The following is a 15,390-nucleotide window of genomic DNA, read 5'->3' on the forward strand; positions in this document are numbered from 1 at the left end:
GTGACGGTGGTGGTGGTGGCGGGGCGGGCGGGGGGGGGGGGGGGGGGAGGGGAGGGGAGAGAGAGAGAGGAGTGGGTTGGGATGTATGGGACGGGAGTGGTGCCAGGGGCACGGAGATGGGGAGTCGCCCAGGCCCCCCTGAGAAGTTCATGCAGCTTCTTTCTACACTGCTGGCTGGTCCTTGTGGTGGGGCCTATGGCGCTCATGGCCTCTGCTACCTGCTTCCAGGCCCGGTTGACGTCGGTGGATGGCGCCTCCTTCCTACTCAGGGGGAGAGGCTGTCCCACCTCTCCTCCCAGCATTCAGCCGTATCACTAGCTCTGTGTCGATGAACCTCAGGGCCGCTCTTCATGGTGCCATCTTCTCGGCTGGATTGAGTGTGTTAGGGGAGAGAAGTGCTTATATGCAGATCCAGCTTGTCAGGCTCTCCAGTGCCAATCCTGACTTCAGCGAATCCAACTCAGGCATGGGTTGGCATTGCACTTCCACGTGGCGTGGGTTCTGGACTATTTGCATATCCTGAATGGCCCCGGGACTGGGCCTGCATCAGGACCATGGAACACCCCCATTCAGTCCCGGCGTCAGCACTTAATCTCTCAAATGGAGAATATGTTTCAATAAGATCACCTCTCATTCTTCTAAACACCAATGAGCATAGATCCAACCTGTTCAATCTTTCCATAAAAGCCAATCATTTCATCCCAGGAATCAACCTTGTGAGTCTTCTCCCAACTTCTCCAACACAATTACATCCCTCCTTAAGTAAGGAGACCAAAATTCTGCAGAGTACTACAAGTGGTGTCTCACAGGGGCTGTTTAGCACAGGGCTAAATTGCTGGCTTTGAAAGCAGACCAAGGCAGGCCAGCAGCAGGGTTCAATTCCCGTAACAGCCTCCCCGAACAGTCGCCGGAATGTGGCGACTAGGGGCTTTTCACAGTAACTTCATTTGAAACCTACTTGTGACAAGCGATTTTCATTTCATTTCATTTTAATGCCCTGCAGTGTTGTAACAAAACTTCCCTACTTTTATACTCCATCCCACTTGGGATAATGATCAACATTCCATTCTCCTTTTTTATTACTGTAACTGAATGCTAATGTTTTGTGATTTATGCATGTAGATACCCAGATCCCTCTGCACTATAGCATTCTGCAGTCTCTCTCCATTTAAAGAAAAATTTTGCTTTTCAATTCTTCTCATTAAAGTGGACAACCTCAAATTTCCCATACAGCATCCACCAAATGTTTTGCCCACTCACTTAGCTTATTGATATCCCTTTGTGTCCTCCTCGTAGCTTGCTTTCATACCTATCTTTGTATCATCAGCAAATTTGGCTACAGTCTGCTGGGTCCCTTCATCCAAATCATGAATATAGTTTAAAAATAGTTGATCCCTGTGGCACCCCATTGGTTAGTCTGAAAATGTATCTATTTATCCCAATTCACTATCCATGCTAGTATATGACCCCCAACGCCTTGAGCTCTTATCTTGTACCCTTTATGTGGCACCATTTTTTACAAATCCAAATACTCTACATCCACTGATTATCTTTTATCCACCCTGCTTGTTATATCCTCAAAGAACTCTAATAAATTTGACAAAGACGATTTCTGTTTCATAAAACGATGTTCACTCTACTTCATTGTATTCTGATTTTCTAAATGTCCTACTACTATTTCCTTAAAAATGGATTCCAGCATTTTCTCAATGAAATGTTTGGCTAACTGGCCCATAGTTTCCTGTTTTCTAGCTCCCTCCTTTCTTGCATAGAGGCATTACATTTGCAATTTTGCAATCTACTGGATGTTAAACTCCTAATGGCCAGTTGGTGAAGTAAAAGACCAGAAACCAACCTTTACTCAGTTTTAGATTTACTCACAGAGTTAAGCATTACAAGTGTAGGGTTCCGAACTCCACTCACACACCAATGTTGACAAGTGTCTCTTTATACTCTTTTAATGAAACAAAAATCAATTAAACAGAAATAAGAGGGGGTGAAGGCCCTGGTAGAGTATTGCAACCAAGACAAAACGTCAAAGAAAGCCTGACTAACTAAACCAAAATATCATTTCCGGGGGTGGGGTTGTAGTGATGCATCCTGGTCCTGCAGCACTCACCGGTTGCGGAAGACCTGAAGTGTACCGGTGGACACCGCATGCTCCATCTCCAGGGCCACCTGGCTGTGAGTACAAGTGTCTCCTTATAGTTTTTTAATGAAACCAATAATTAATAAATGAAACTAAAATGACAGGGGTGACAGTCCCTGGTGGGGCATTGTAACCAAAGCAAAATATCAAAGGAAACTTAATTAACAAAACTATAATATAATTCTTGGGGGTGATAGTGCACCCCAGTCCTGCAGCACCCACTCACCGCGGAAGGCCTGAAGTGTACCAGTGACACTGCATGCTCCCTCTCCAAGCCACCTGACTATGAATACAAGTGTCTCTTTATATGCGCTCAAGTAATCAATCAATCTGTGACGTCCACCCATATCGATGTAGCCTTAATTTATACAATTAACACAAGGACCTTTGTAGGGAATTTTGGAATATTACAACTAATTCAACCACTATCACTGCAGTCACTTCTATTACCTTTATGATTTTGCTTTGTAATTTAACCCTTAGCTATTCATACATTTTTAGCCCTCAGGCAAGCAAAACTATGTTAGCAATCTAACCTGTTTGTTTGAATTTCAGAAATACCAATTAAAATTCCATTATATTGCATTAGAAAGTGTAAGTGAACTGGAGTATACAGATATAGTTCAGTTTCCATTTTAAAGTCGTACATTCTGTTCTTATTTTTTGTATTTCCGTTTATAATGGACACTTCCTACATAAGCTTCCCACAAGTGGTGCGGGAGGGAGTGAATTAGTGGAAGAAAGAAGGGGGAGGAATGAACTGGGGACACAAGGAGCAAATAAAGGAGAAGGATGAAGAGAGAAGGAGAAACAGAACAAATAGGGAGGAGGTGAAGTGCAAGCAGGTTGAAGGTAGATGTAAGGAAAGAAATGGTAGGATATTTAGGGAAATTAGGTGTTGAAAGGGATAAATGGCACTGGCTTTGTCTGAAACAAGATCAACCTCAATTGTCTACACCTGTTTCACTAAATATTTAGTCAATCCATCTAATATCTCCTTTGCTTGGTTTCCAATTTTAATCTGATTACACTTCTGTGAATGTAACCTGTTGTTGTAAATTGGGAATTGGTATTAACTTCTTTTGGCACAGTGTGGGAGATAATTGCTCTACTTGGGGGTGGGGGGGAGATTAGTATTGAAATTGTTTTGGAGAAGGACAATTGTAGCAAATGTGAGAAGATGGGCTTTGTACTCATATCACTCTCTCTAGCCCACTTGTCTTCACCAGACTGTGCAAGATGTTCGCAACCCAGGAAAAAAGGTTAGATGCTTCAAGAAGAAGTCTGTTCTTCCATTTTACCACCTTCTCTCCAAGCTCATCATCTGCGAGGCATCCATGCCCCACTTGGACCTCTACCCACTGCAAATGGAGTTTTCATCCACCCCCTTCCGATAAACAATGTGGATCCTTTTGACCCCCATTATTTGTGAGCTTTTCGTGCAGCCTTGTCAGGATTCAGCTTCCCTCCCCTGTCTTCCCCCTGCCTTCCATTTCATCATCCTCATCCAGCTCCTTGACACTCTGCCTGCCATCGCTAGCCCTCATCCTTGTCCAATCCCACCTTACACAATCCTTATATGAACCTGCAAACTAGGAGCAGAAGTAAGCCATTCGACCCCTCAAGCATGCTCCCTAATTCAATAACATCATGGCTCATCTCTTCATGTTGCATTCCGCATGGCTCCTGGACATTCAAAACCATCAGCTCAGGGTGGGCTGATGAATGTGCATTCCACATTCCCCTTCTATCCCCAATAAGCTTTGATTCCTTTGCCTAACAATAATCTATCTACTTTGCCATAAACATATGCAGTGATCCCACTTCCAGTGCCCTCTGAGGCAGAGTTCCAAAGTTGCATAACCCTCTGAGAGAAGCAATTTCTCCTCATATCTCTCCTCTAAGGGCGGCCCCTAATTTTAAAACAGTACACCCTAATTCTGGACTCCCCCACATGAGTACACATCTTTTCAATGTCCACCTTGTCAATACCATTCAGGATCTTATATATTTCAGTCAAGTCACCCCTCACTCTTCTAAACTCCGGCGGAAACAAGCCCAGCCTTTCTAACCCATCCTCATAAGACAATTCACTCATTCCAGGTCTCAATCTAGTAAACCTCCTCTGAACTACCTCCAATGCATTTATATCCTTCCTTAGATAAGGAGATCAGGGCCAGGAATTCTCCAGCATTTAGCTGGCAGCGTACTCCTGCCTACGGGTTTCCCGGCGATGTGGGGTGGCTTCAAAGGGAAATTCCATTGACAGCAGTGGGAGCACAGAATCCCCCTGCCAGCGAATGGCACGCTGCCTCTTGCTGCCAAGAAACACATGTCTGGGAGCATCCCACCCCAGAACTGCACGCAGTATTCGAGATGTGGTCTCACTAATGCCCTGTGTAACTGAAGCAAAACTTCTATACTTTTATGGGTTCAGTTCCTCTGGAATAAAGGATAGCATTCTGTTAGCTTCATTGATTACATGCTGCAACTGCATACTCAGGTTTTGTGACTCATGCACGAGAACACCTAAATCCCCCTGCACCTCAGCATTCTGCAGTCCATCCCAATTTAAGTAATTCTCTACTTTTTTATTCTTTCTGCCAAAGTGAACAACTTCATATTTTCCCACATTATACTCCATCTGACAGATTTTTGCCTAATCACTCAACCTATCTATATCCATCTGCAAATTGTGTATGTCGTCACAACCTACTTTCCGCATTATTTTTGTCTCATCTGCAAATTTGGACACCAATCTCCGCTCCCCTCATCTAAGTCACTGATGTAAATGTTTTCTAGAAATCCAAGGCTCCTCCCTATCCACAGAGCATGTTACTCCTTCAAGGAACGCGACCAAATTGGTCAAATATGATTTCTTTTCATAAAGCCATTCTGATTCTTCCCTATTATCTTGAGATTGTCTAAGTACCCATTTATAACCTCTTTAATGATCAATTTTAACACCTTCCCCACAACAAATGTCAAGTTAACTGGTTTATAATATCCTGCTTTCTACCTCCCTCCGTTCTTGAATAAGACCATAAGACCATAAGACATAGGAGCGGAAGTATGGCCATTCGGCCCATCGAGTCCACTCCACCATTCAATCATGGCTAATTTCAACTCCATTTACCTGCTCTCTCTCCATAGCCCTTAATTGCTCGAGAAATCACAAATTTATCAACTTCTGTCTTAAAGACACTCAACGTCCCGGCCTCCACCGCCCTCTGGCAATGAATTCCACAGACCCACCACTCTCTGGCTGAAATTTCTCCTCATCTCTGTTCTAAAGCGACTCCCTTTTATTCTAAGGCTGTGTCCCCGGGTCCTAGTCTCCCCTGCAAATGGAAACAACTTCCCTACGTCCACCCTATCTAAGCCATTCATTATCTTGTAAGTTTCTATTAGATCTCCCCTCAACCTCCTAAACTCCAATGAATATAATCCCAGGATCCTCAGACGTTCATCGTATGTTAGGCCTACCATTCCTGGGATTATCCGTGTGAATCTCCTCTGGACCCGCTCCAGTGCCAGTATGTCCTTCCTGAGGTGTGGGGCCCAAAATTGCTCACAGTATTCAAAATGGGGCCTAACTAATGCTTTATAAAGCTTCAGAAGTACATCCCTGCTTTTATATTCCAAGCCTCTTGAGATGAATGACAACATTGCATTTGCTTTCTTAATTACGGACTCAACCTGCAAGTTTACCTTTAGAGAATCCTGGACTAGGACTCCCAAGTCCCTTTGCACTTCAGCATTATGAATTTTGTCACCGTTTAGAAAATAGTCCATGCCTCTATTCTTTTTTCCAAAGTGCAAGACCTCGCACTTGCCCACGTTGAATTTCATCAGCCATTTCTTGGACCACTCTCCTAAACTGTCTAAATCTTTCTGCAGCCTCCCCACCTCCTCCATACTACCTGCCCCTCCACCTATCTTTGTATCATCGGCAAACTTAGCCAGAATGCCCCCAGTCCCGTCATCTAGATCGTTAATATATAAAGAGAACAGCTGTGGCCCCAACACTGAACCCTGCGGGACACCACTCGTCACCGGTTGCCATTCCGAAAAAGAACCTTTTATCCCAACTCTCTGCCTTCTGCCTGACTGCCAATCGTCAATCCATGTTAGTGCCTTGCCTCGAATACCATGGGCCCTTATTTTACTCAGCAGTCTCCCGTGAGGCACCTTATCAAAGGCCTTTTGGAAGTCAAGATAGATAACATCCATTGGCTCTCCTTGGTCTAACCTATTTGTTATCTCTTCAAAGAATTCTAACAGGTTTGTCAGGCACGACCTCTCCTTACTAAATCCATGCTGTCTTGACCTAATCCGACTCTGCACTTCCAAGAATTTAGAAATCTCATCCTTAACGATGGATTCTAGAATCTTGCCAACAACCGAGGTTAGGCTAATTGGCCTATAATTTTCCATCTTTTTCCTTGTTCCCTTCTTGAACAGGGGGGTTACAACAGCGATTTTCCAATCCTATGGGACTTTCCCTGACTCTAGCGACCTTTGAAAGATCATAACTAACGCCTCCACTATTTCTTCAGCTATCTCCTTTAGAACTCTAGGATGTAGCCCATCTGGGCCCGGAGATTTATCAATTTTTAGACCTCTTAGTTTCTCTAGCACTTTCTCCTTTGTGATGGCTACCATATTCAACTCTGCCCCCTGACTCTCCCGAATTGTTGGAATAGAGGGTCATAAGTGTTCCTTTCCAGTCTGTTGGAACCTTTCCAGAATCTAACGGATTGTGGAAAACTAATATATCTACTATTTCATTACCCATCTCTTTTAAGACCCTGGATGAAGTCCATAATGACCCGGAGACTTGTCAGCCCACAGCTCCATCAGTTTGCCCAGTACTGCTTCCCCAGTGATTGGTAATTTTACCAAGTCCCTATCTCTCTTCCACCTCCCAATTTACAGCTGTTACTGGAATGTTTTTTGTATCTGCTATGTTATTGTTAGCCTAACTTTACACCCATATAATGCTCTCACCCTCGAGGGGATAGTGGGGAAAGTGGTGGAAGGATTTCCGAGCTGATTATCAGTTTGTTGAACCGTGTTGAACACTCCTGGCATTGCACTCAAACCCAGTGCTACGGGTGCTTCCACTGCACCACAAGGCCTCCCTGTCTCTGCGTGGGTTACCTCCGGGTGCTCCGGTTTCCTTCCACAAGTCCCGAAAGACGTGCTTGTTAGGTGAATTCGACATTCTGAATTCTCCCTCTGTGTACCCGAACAGCGGCCGGAGTGTGGCGACTAGGGCCTTTTCACAGTAACTTCATTGCAGTGTTAATGTAAGCCTACTTGTGACAATAATAAAGATTATTATTACTCACTCTTTTTCTGTTTAAATACCTGTAGAAACTCATGCTCTCTGTTTTACATTCCTAGCAAGCTTTGTCTCATACTTTAATTTCTTTCTCCTGATTAACTTTTTAGTCATTCTCTGCTGTTCTTTATATTCTGCCAATTCATTTGACCTGCCACTCATCTTTGCTAAGTTATGTTTCTTCCTTAAGTTTAATGCTTTCCTTAACTTTAATTAACCACGGATGGTGGCTCCTCCTTTTAGAATTTTTCTTTACAGCAGTATACTTATTCTGAGTATTATGAAATGTCCCCTTAAATATCTGCCACAGCTCCTCAATGGGCCTATCCTCGAGTCTGATATTCCAGCTGAATTCACTTAGATCAGCTTTCATACCCACATAGTTACCCTTATTTAAGTTAAATATATTAGTCTCAAACCCACTCTTCTCCCTTTCAAACTGGATGTAAAATTCAATCGTATTGTGGTCACTGCTACCTCGGGGGCAACTTTACTCTGAGATCATTAATTAATCCTGTCACATTACACAATACTAGGTCTAAAATAACCTGCTCTCTGGCTGGTTCCAGAACATGCTATTCTAAGAAACTATCTCAAAACATTCTAAGAACTCCGCATTCAGGCTACTAATGCAAATCTGATTTTTTTGGTTTATATGTAGATTAAAGTCATCTATGATTATTGCTGTTACTTTATCTCAAGCACCCATTAATTTTTCTTGTAAACTTTTCCCGACATTGCCACATTGTCCCCTTGTCTTTGTCAGGTAAACTCCCCCCCACCCCACCCCCCTTGCACTCCCCCACCAGTTGGACTTCAGACCTTTGCTGCATTGGCTGCATGGGTCCCACAGAACAGTGCTGTCCAGTTAGACACTGGTGTTTGGCATCAGGAGGGAGGGAGATGCCTGTACTCCCCAACCCCAGATGAAGTACAGATCTGAGATGGTGACACAGGAGGGTCCATGAATCCAGCAGCATGGTGCTGTCCATGAAGACCAGCTCGTCATAGAGATGGAAGGCAGAAAACACCCTGGCAGGGAGGTATACAACGCATCAGGAGCAATGAAGCACTATTGTAGTGTTGCACTCACCTCCAAGTCTCTTGCCAACTGAGGGCCGCTTTGTGCATGCCATTCATTAGCAATCGGGCTTGATGCCAATGTGATGTCTCGCTGGCGTGACACAAGATTGAAAGGCCTGATGGGACACTGGCGGGCAGCTGTTTTAATCAGCATTCATGAGATGTAAATAAATGCAAATCATGTTCATGCCACCAGCCAGTGGAAGAGCGACCCGCCATTGGGAGAGTTGTAACGTGATTTTACGCCAGCGGGTTTCTGACGTTTGCCTCCACTAGATTCGCCCCTCCCACCCACCGCCAACCCGTAGCAGGCGGATTGGGAGGATCTGGCCCTATATTTGGGTTAAACCAATTTTGTGTTTGGCTGAACTGTGTGATCATTTTTAACAGTGATGAACATGCACATAATTTTGTATTTGTATGAGCAATTGGTTATGTTGGAAGGCTATTTTTGACTTGGGCAACTTCGGCTGTTTATATTTGTAAACAATATTAGAGTTAACTCACACAAAATATAGTGATATAGCAATTATAAATGTGGATATATATATATATATAAAGCTTAAGAGGGGTTACTGGACTTCCGGGTGCGGCGATGACCAGCTAAGTCGCACGTTTCGGCAGCTCCCGTTGGAACGGACTTTTGGGCTCTTAATAGGAGCCCCAACGGCAATTTAAACGGCCAAAAACACTGTGCGGTAAACCAGAAGGGAATCCCCCCCGGACACGCATGGATAAGGGAGAGGATAGCGGCCGGATTGCGGAGGATCCTCTGGAGCAGCGGCAAGGAAGGGAAGCTCAAAGCAAGATGGCGTCGGAACGTGGCCGCTTGTTATGGGGCCCGGACCAACAAGAGTTCATGCGGCGCTGTGTGGAAGAGCTGAAAAAGGAGTTGAAGAAGGAGCTGTTGGCCCCGATATTACAGGCGATTGAAGGGCTAAAGGAGGAGCAGAGGACACGAGCTGGAGCTTCGGGTCGTGAAGGCAAAGGCTGCTGAAAATGAAGACGAAATACAGGGACTGGTGGTGAAGACAGAGACACACGAGGCACAGCACAAAAGGTGTGTGGAAAGGTTGGAAGTACTGGAGAATAACTCGAGGAGGAAGAATCTAAGAGTTCTGGGTCTTCCCGAAGGCGCAGAAGGGGCGGACGTCGGGACATATGTGAGCACGATGCTTCACTCGCTAATGGGATTGGAGGCCCCGGCGGGCCCCTTGGAGGTGGAGGGAGCTTATCGAGTTCTGGCGCGAAGACCGAAGGCTGGAGAAATACCCTGAGCTATAGTGGTGAGGTTTCTCCGCTATAATGACAGAGAGACGGTCCTCAGATGGGCGAAGAAAACTCGGAGCTGTAGGTGGGAGAACGCGGTGATCCGCGTATACCAGGATTGGAGTGCAGAGGTGGCGAGAAGGAGAGCAAGTTTTAATCGGGCTAAGGCGGTGCTTCACAAAAAGAAGATCCAGTTTGGAATGTTGCAACTGGCGACATTGTGGGTCACACACCAAGGGAAGCACCACTACTTTGAGACGGCAGAAGAGGCGTGGACATTCATTGTGGACGAGAAGCTGGAATAGTCGGGCAAGAGAAAGAACTTTTGGGACAAAGTGGTGGGGTGATTATGTGGGGCGAGGTGGGGGGGGGATGGTTTTTTCAATTTGTTAATTTTGCGATCCTGGAACTTTTCTCTCTTCCCCATGTTGGCGGGGTGGGGGGGGGGTGGGGGGAGTATGAGGAACTGTGGGCGCCGGCCATTAGGGGCGGGGCCGAGTGGGAAATGCGGGCTTTGTTCCCGCGCTATGGTAATTATGGCGGGAACAGGGATGCAGGAAGGAGGGGGCCTCGCACAGTGGGGGCCGAGGACAAGGGGGGAAGCCGAGGTCAGCCAGAGTTCGCTGACTTCTAGGAACAACATGGGGGGTGCAACTACGCTAGAGGGGGATCTAGCGGAAGGGGGGGAGAGGGGGGGGTTAACTGGGTTGCTGCTGCTAAGGAGAAGGGGGAGCTGTTATGGGATGGGGTGGTCAAGGCGGGAGGGCGCCCTCGGGGGGATATACGGGTACGTGGGAACCGGGTGAGGAGCTGGGTTAAAAAAGGGGATGGCTAGTCGACAAGGCGGGGGGGGGGGGGGGGGGTGGTAAAGACCCCCCCAACCCGGCTGATCACGTGGAACGTGAGAGGGCTGAACGAGCCGATTAAAAGGGCACGGGTACTCGCACACCTAAAGGAATTAAAGGCAGATGTGGTTATGTTGCAGGAGACGCATCTGAAACTGATAGACCAGGTCAGACTACGCAAAGGATGGGTGGGGCAGGTGTTTCATTCGGGTTTAGATGCGAAGAACAGGGGGGTGGCTATCTTAGTGGGGAAACGGGTAGTATTTGAGGCAAAGACCATAGTGGCGGATAGTGGGGGTAGATATGTGATGGTGAGTGGCAGATTGCAAGGGGAGGCAGTGGTTCTGGTGAACGTATATGCCCCGAACTGGGATGATGCAAATTTTATGAGGCGTATGTTGGGACGTATCCCTGACCTGGAGGCGGGAAAGTTGGTAATGGGGGGAGACTTCAATACGGTGCTTGATCCAGGACTGGACCGGTCGAGGTCCAGGACCGGGAGGAGGCCGGCAGCGGCCAGGGTACTCAAGGACTTCATGGAACAGATGGGAGGGGTAGACCCCTGGAGATTTAGTAGACCTAGGAGTAAGGAGTTCTCATTTTTCTCCCATGTTCATAGAGTATACTCACGGATAGACTTTTTTGTCTTGGGAAGGGCACTGATTCCGAAGGTGACAGGGACGGAATATACGGCCATAGCCATTTCGGACCACGCTCCACATTGGGTAGACCTGGAGGTAGGAGAGGAAAAAGAACAGCACCCACTCTGGAGAATGGATATGGGCTTATTGGCGGATGAGGGGGAATGTTTAAGGGTGAGGGGGTGCATCGAAAGGTACTTGGAGCTTAATGACAACGGAGAGGTTCAGGTGGGAGTGGTCTGGGAGGCGTTGAAGGCAGTGGTTAGAGGGGAACTGATATCCATAAGGGTACATAAAGGGAAACAAGAGGGTAAAGAAAGGGAGCGATTGCTGAAAGAACTTCTGAGGGTGGACAGGCAATATGCGGAGGCACCGGAGGAGGGACTGTACAGGGAAAGACAAAGGCTACAAGTAGAATTTGACCTGCTGACCACGGGTAAGGCAGAGGCACAGTGGAGGAGGGCACAGGGTGTACAGTATGAGTATGGAGAGAATGCGAGTCGGCTACTGGCCCACCAATTGAGGAAGAGGGGAGCAGCGAGGGAGATAGGTGGGGTGAGAGATGAGGAGGGAGAGATGGAACGGGGAGCGGAAAGAGTGAACTGGGTGTTCAAGGCATTTTATGAGAGGTTATATAAGGCTCAGCCCCCGGAAGGGAAGGAGGGAATGATGCATTTTCTGGATCAGCTGGAATTCCCTAAGGTGGAGGAGCAGGAGAGGGCGGGACTGGGAGCACAGATTGAGATGGAGGAGGTGGTAAAAGGGATTGGGAGCATGCAGGCGGGGAAGGCCCCGGGACCGGACGGATTCCCGGTGGAATTTTATAGGAAGTATATGGACCTACTGGCCCCGCTTTTGACGAGAACCTTTAATGAGGCCAGGGAAAGGGGGCAGCTGCCCCGAACTATGTCGGAGGCAACGATATCGCTCCTTTTGAAGAAGGAAAAAGACCCGCTGCAGTGTGGGTCCTACAGGGCCATTTCCTTTTTAAATGTAGATGCTAAGCTCCTGGGCAAGGTGATGGCGACGAGGATAGAGGACTGTGTCCCGGGGGTGGTCCACTAGGATCAAACTGGATTCGTTAAGGGGAGACAGCTGAACACGAACATACGGAGGTTGCTAGGGGTAATGATGATGCCCCCACCAGAGGGGGAGGCGGAGATAGTGGTGGCAATGGACGCCGAGAAAGCATTCGACAGAGTGGAGTGGGATTATCTGTGGGAGGTACTGAGGAGATTTGGTTTTGGAGAAGGATATATCGGATGGGTACAGCTGATGTATAGGGCCCCGGTGGTGAGCGTGGTCACAAACAGACAGAGGTCTGAATACTTCCGTCTTCATAGAGGGACGAGGCAGGGGTGTCCCCTGTCTCCGCTACTGTTTGCATTGGCGATTGAGCCCCTGGCCATAGCACTGAGGGGCTCCAGGAAGTGGAGGGGAGTACTGAGGGGAGGAGAAGAACACCGGCTATCTTTGTATGCAGATGATTTATTGCTGTATGTTGCGGACCCAGTGGAGGGGATGCCTGAGATAATGCAGACACTTAGGGAGTTTGGGGAATTTTCGGGGTATAAATTGAATATGGGGAAGAGTGAGTTGTTTGTGGTGCATCCGGGGGAGCAGAGCAGGGGAATAGATGACTTACCGCTGAGGAAGGTGACAAGAGATTTCCGGTACTTAGGGATTCAGATAGCCAGGAGTTGGGGAACCTTACATAGGCTTAATTTAACAAGATTGGTGGAACAGGTGGAGGAGGATTTTAAGAGATGGGACATGGTGCCCCTGTCACTGGTGGGTAGGGTGCAGGCGGTCAAAATGGTAGTCCTCCCGAGATTCCTTTTTGTGTTTCAGTGCCTTCCGGTGATGGTCACGAAGGCTTTTTTCAAGAGAATTGAGAAAAGTGTCATGGGTTTTGTGTGGGCCGGGAAGACTCCGAGAGTGAGGAGGGGGTTCTTGCAGCGTAGCAGGGATAGGGGGGGGCTGGCACTACCGAGCCTAAGTGAATACTACTGGGCCGCCAATATCTCAATGGTGTGTAAGTGGATGGGAGAAGGGGAGGGAGCGGCGTGGAAGAGATTGGAGATGGCGTCTTGTAAAGGAACCAGCCTACAAGCAATGGTGACGGCGCCGTTGCGGTTCTCTCCGAAGAAATACAAGTCCAGTGGTGGTGGCAACACTAAAAATTTGGGGGCAGTGGAGACGGCATAGGGGAATGACGGGAGCCTCGGTGCGGTCCCCGATAAGAAATAACCATAGGATTGTCCCGGGGAGAATGGATGGGGGATTTGGAGCATGGCAGAGAGCTGGGGTTGTGCAACTGAGAGATCTGTTCGTAGACGGGACGTTTGCGAGTCTGGGAGCGCTGACGGAAAAATATGGGTTGCCCCAAGGGAATGAATTTCGATACATGCAACTGAGGGCTTTTGCGAGGCAACAGGGGAGGGAATTCCTGCAGCTCCCGATGCAGGAGATTCAGGATAGAGTGATCTCAGGGACATGGGTGGGGGATGGTAGGGTGTCGGATATATACAGGGAAATGAGGGACGAGGGGGAGATCATGGTGGATGAGCTGAAGGGGAAATGGGAAGAAGAGCTGGGCGAAGAGATTGAGGAGGGGCTGTGGGATGATGCCCTACGTAGGGTAAACTCGTCGTCCTCGTGCCCCAGGCTAAGCCTGATACAATTCAAGGTTTTACACAGGGCGCATATGACCGGAGCAAGGCTCAGTAAATTTTTTGGGGTAGAGGATAGGTGTGGGAGATGCTCGAGAAGCCCAGCAAACCACACCCACATGTTTTGGCCATGTCCGGCACTGCAGGGGTTCTGGGTGGGGGTGGCAAAGGTGCTTTCGAAGGTGGTGGGGGTCCGGGTCCAGCCAGGCTGGGGGTTGGCTATATTCGGGGTTGCAGAAGAGCCGGGAGTGCAAGGGGTGAAAGAGGCTGATGTCTTGGCCTTTGCGTCCCTAGTAGCCCGGAGAAGGATATTGTTTATGTGGAAAGAAGCCAAACCCCCGGGCGTGGAGACCTGGATAAATGACATGGCAGGGTTTATAAAACTAGAACGGATAAAGTTCGCACTAAGGGGTTCGGCTCAAGGGTTCACCAGGCGGTGGCAACCGTTCGTCGACTACCTCACAGAACGATAAAGGAAATGGGAAGGTAACAGCAGCAACCCGGGGGGGGGGGGGGGGGGTGGCGGGGGAGAGTCCGGGCGGGTCTTCAGGGTTGTTTTTGTATAGACATTTGTATTAGGCTATGTATATTGGATTGTTTGATTTTATTTTTGGAGAGTTATTATTTTTGATATGGCAGTTGCCATTTAGTTTATGTATATATTATTTATTTATTTATTGTTGTTCTGTTTGGCCAAAAAATTTGAATAAAATATATATTTTTTTAAAAAGAGTGGTTGTGATGTATGCAAAAAAACAGGAGGGCTGTTTTCTGAGATCATATTACCAGCAGGGAATCTCATCCAGCACCTGCTGTTGATTTCACACAGATTTTGGTCGGAAAATCACCAACAATGATGCCCTAATTTCCCAAAATGCACAGTGATTGGCTGAGACTCCCTGCTGGTGGTATACGCTCAGAAAATTACCCCAGCGACTCTTTTACATAATTAGCAGTTTTAGTTGGCGGCAAAGCTGTTTTCCATGATGTTTAGGACAAACACATTTAAAAACATATTGTAGCAGCAGACTTTGCTCTCACTTTTAAATTTATTTATAAAATAAGATTATTTGTCTCTTGCAAACCAGAGGCATCACAAAGTGAAATAGTTTGCACGACAGAAGTTCACAGTTCTTCAAATCAACCTTTAGAGTTTCACGTTAAACAGCATCTAATTATTTCATGACTGAATAAAACAGCATCAACTTAATCCATGGCAGATGGCCCCAAGCAATTTCTATGTAGTTGCAAACAAATTTGTTGTGGAGTAATGAAACTATAGTCATTAACTCTGTTCAGACGAAATCAACATCACGATAATTCACAATAAAGAATCAGTCCCAGTGGACAACTCTTGTTAAAAAAGATCAATTTCTAACAAAGT

The sequence above is a fragment of the Scyliorhinus torazame genome, chromosome 3 (assembly GCF_047496885.1).
Source record: "Scyliorhinus torazame isolate Kashiwa2021f chromosome 3, sScyTor2.1, whole genome shotgun sequence".
NCBI classification, from domain to species: domain Eukaryota; kingdom Metazoa; phylum Chordata; class Chondrichthyes; order Carcharhiniformes; family Scyliorhinidae; genus Scyliorhinus; species Scyliorhinus torazame.